The following is a 2770-nucleotide window of genomic DNA, read 5'->3' on the forward strand; positions in this document are numbered from 1 at the left end:
TTCTCCCCCCTCTCCTGCCCCCTTCACCCTCCTCTTTCCCGGCTGCCGGATAAAAGCCTGAACATGTGAATCGCGGGGCACAAAGGGGAGGCACAAAGGCGGCCGGCCCCTCTCAGCCCTCCCTGCGGCCCCTGGCCCCGAGCAGGGAACTGCAGGCCTTGCATCCACCCCGGAGATGTCCAGGCAGCCTGCCTGCCCTGCCTGCAGCGCCCTGGAGCCCCATAGCTATCGTGGGACAGGGGATGTCCCTGGGACAAGGGGGTCCCCCATAGGGTGAGCATATTGGCCCTGGCACCAGGGGATGCTCCATGGAGTCCGAATGAGGCCCCTGGGACCAGGGGATGCCCCCATAGAGTCAGAGTGACATCCCTGGGGTCAGGGGATACCCCATAAGGTCAGGATGATGCCCTCGGGGTTCACAGATGCCCCATAGGAGTAGGTGCTGCCTGTGGAGCTGGGGGATGACCCACACAGTCAGGGTGAGGCCTGTGGGTTTGGGGATGCTCCAGGGCAGCAGGTAGGTTGCAGCACCAGAAAAGGGACTGGGGGGCACAGCCCAAGCCCACGGGCCTTGGCAAGAAGTGAGAGCCTGGTGACCCTAAAGACACTGCCACCCCCCAACCCTGCCACCCCTTGGGGAGCTGTGCCCCAAAACCTGGCAGGAGGGTCTGCTTTGAGCCCCCACTTTGACTGGACCAAAGCCAAGCCATCCCTGTGCCGGGGAGGGATGCTCGGGGCCGGGGCAGGACCCTGGCCCACAGTGGGGCCCCTGCGGCCCCTCACCCCAGCTCTCCCCAGTCCAACACGCCTGCGCCCGGTGGCCCCAGGCTGCCGACAGCTGGCGGGAAGGAGCTTTCCCAGCGCATAGCGAGAAATTCCTGGCGGTCAGGGCTGCTTTGCAGCCGCCGCAGCCCCGGCGGGGGGAAGCTGCCCTGGAAAGAGGCGGATTAAAAGCTCGTTGGCTTTAGCAGCGCATCCCAACTGGTCCCCTCGCACGGCCACCTGCTCGGCCTGGCACCCCGAATGCTGCCGGACACCCCAGGGCTGGGGCAGAAAGGGATGCTGCCACCCCCCGCCGGCCCCAGCCACGTCTCAGGGGCCCAGCAAGGAAGGCTCAGGCTTGCCTGGGAATTGCTTCATTAATTAATTTGCTCTGCAGCATCACGGCGGGCCTTGGGCTGCCCCAGGGACCAGCTCATCCCCACAGACCATCCTCCTCCTCTACAGCAGCAGCCCCACAGGCCCCCTCTCCTTCCAGCTCCTATTTCCCCTTATTTTCTGCTCCCTCACAACCTTAACTGGCTCCACCTGCCAACAAGCACCAGAAAATCGGAACAATCCCCGTGGCCCCTGATTTGGTCGCAGCCGTGCTGGGCCCTTTGGCAGGGCAGGGAGTGGAAGCAGCCCTGGGCAGTATTTCTGGGCTCTGCATGGTGTCAGGGGGCAGATTTTCCTTCCTGCTGGAGCCCCACTGTTGCTCCAGGGCATGTGGTTAACGGGGTCTGGTTGTCATTAAGCGCCCCGAGCTGCACACCTTGGTTTGAGGTTCGAGCACATGTGCACATGTGCGTGTGTGTGCATCCTTATTCCAAGGTTCCCAAAATTAAGGGCGAGAGCAGAGCAGAAACCTGTGCTGGCCGTAGGCAGCTCTTCCCTTGGCTGCTGCTTGCAGTGGCTCATTGGAAAAGGGGGTCTGCGGGTGGGCTAGTGCTGGGGGCCGCCAGCTGTGCCACCCCCAGGGCTGGGGAGGAGGGAATCCTGCTCCCCAGTCCCGTTCCCCTGCATCCCAAAGCCACTCCCTGCCTGGGGCTGCCCACAGGGTTTTCTCCTCTGCCCACAATCATGTGTGGGTAGTCAGCAATGTGCCCTGGGCCAACAAGGCACGCGAGGAGGCTGGTTGCCCTGTGCCAAGGGCATGGGGTGCCACTGGCCATTGCAGGGACCCCCAGAGCCATCCCTGAGCTCTCAGGGGACACCCCAAGACAGAGCTAGAGGGGCACCCCCAGGGAGCCCTGCAAATCTTGCCCCAAAGGCCGAGGGGGGAGCAGGGGAGGGAGGCGGTGGCCGTGAAATCTCCGGCGAGATGATGATGTGGCAGCAAGCGCCAGTGCGGGCAGGGAAGCTGCCTGCCCTTTGTGCACCCGCTCCCCTAATTGAGCCGTTATTGTTCCCGGGTTTGGTTTGGTTTGTGGGGTTTTCTATTAATTGCGGGTGGGCAGAAGCTGCGGGGGCCTGGCTGCTCCCTCCACCCCCGCCCCAGCCCTAGCCCCCTCCCTGCTCCCACACGCTGGAATTTTCCCACAGTCGCGGCTTCCTCGCAGCAGGAAACCCACCGCCCGCACGTCTGCAGCACGCACAGCTGCCAACAACTGTGCACAGCCACGCACAACCGCACACACAACCATGCTCGGCCCTGCACAGCCATGCACAATCACGCACAACCAACCGTACAACCCTTGCACAGCCACACACAACCAACCACACAAACCCCTGCACCACCACACACAACCACCCGCACAAACCCTTGCACAGCCACACACAACCAACCGCACAAACCCCTGCACAGCCACCTACAGCTGCAAACGGCTGCGTACAACCGCATACGGCAGTATACAACCACACGCAGCCATGTGGGGCCACACACAACCACGTGCAGGTGGACACAACCACGTACAGGTGTGCACAGCCACACACACAACTGCACACAGCCCTATGCAACTGTGCACAACTGCACAGAACCCTGCACGACTACGGACAGCCCTGCACAGCC

General features: G+C 63.0%; 1 protein-coding gene across 1 annotated transcript in view; it reads left to right on the forward strand.

Moving 5' to 3' along the window:
* FAM173A (family with sequence similarity 173 member A) overlaps nucleotides 1-2770 on the forward strand; it is a 21498-nt gene that overhangs the window by 16503 nt on the left and 2225 nt on the right. The gene's annotated exons all lie outside the window — the stretch shown is intronic.

Source organism: Athene cunicularia, assembly GCF_003259725.1.
Source record: "Athene cunicularia isolate RWA chromosome 14 unlocalized genomic scaffold, athCun1 chr14_part1, whole genome shotgun sequence".
Lineage (NCBI taxonomy): Eukaryota > Metazoa > Chordata > Aves > Strigiformes > Strigidae > Athene > Athene cunicularia.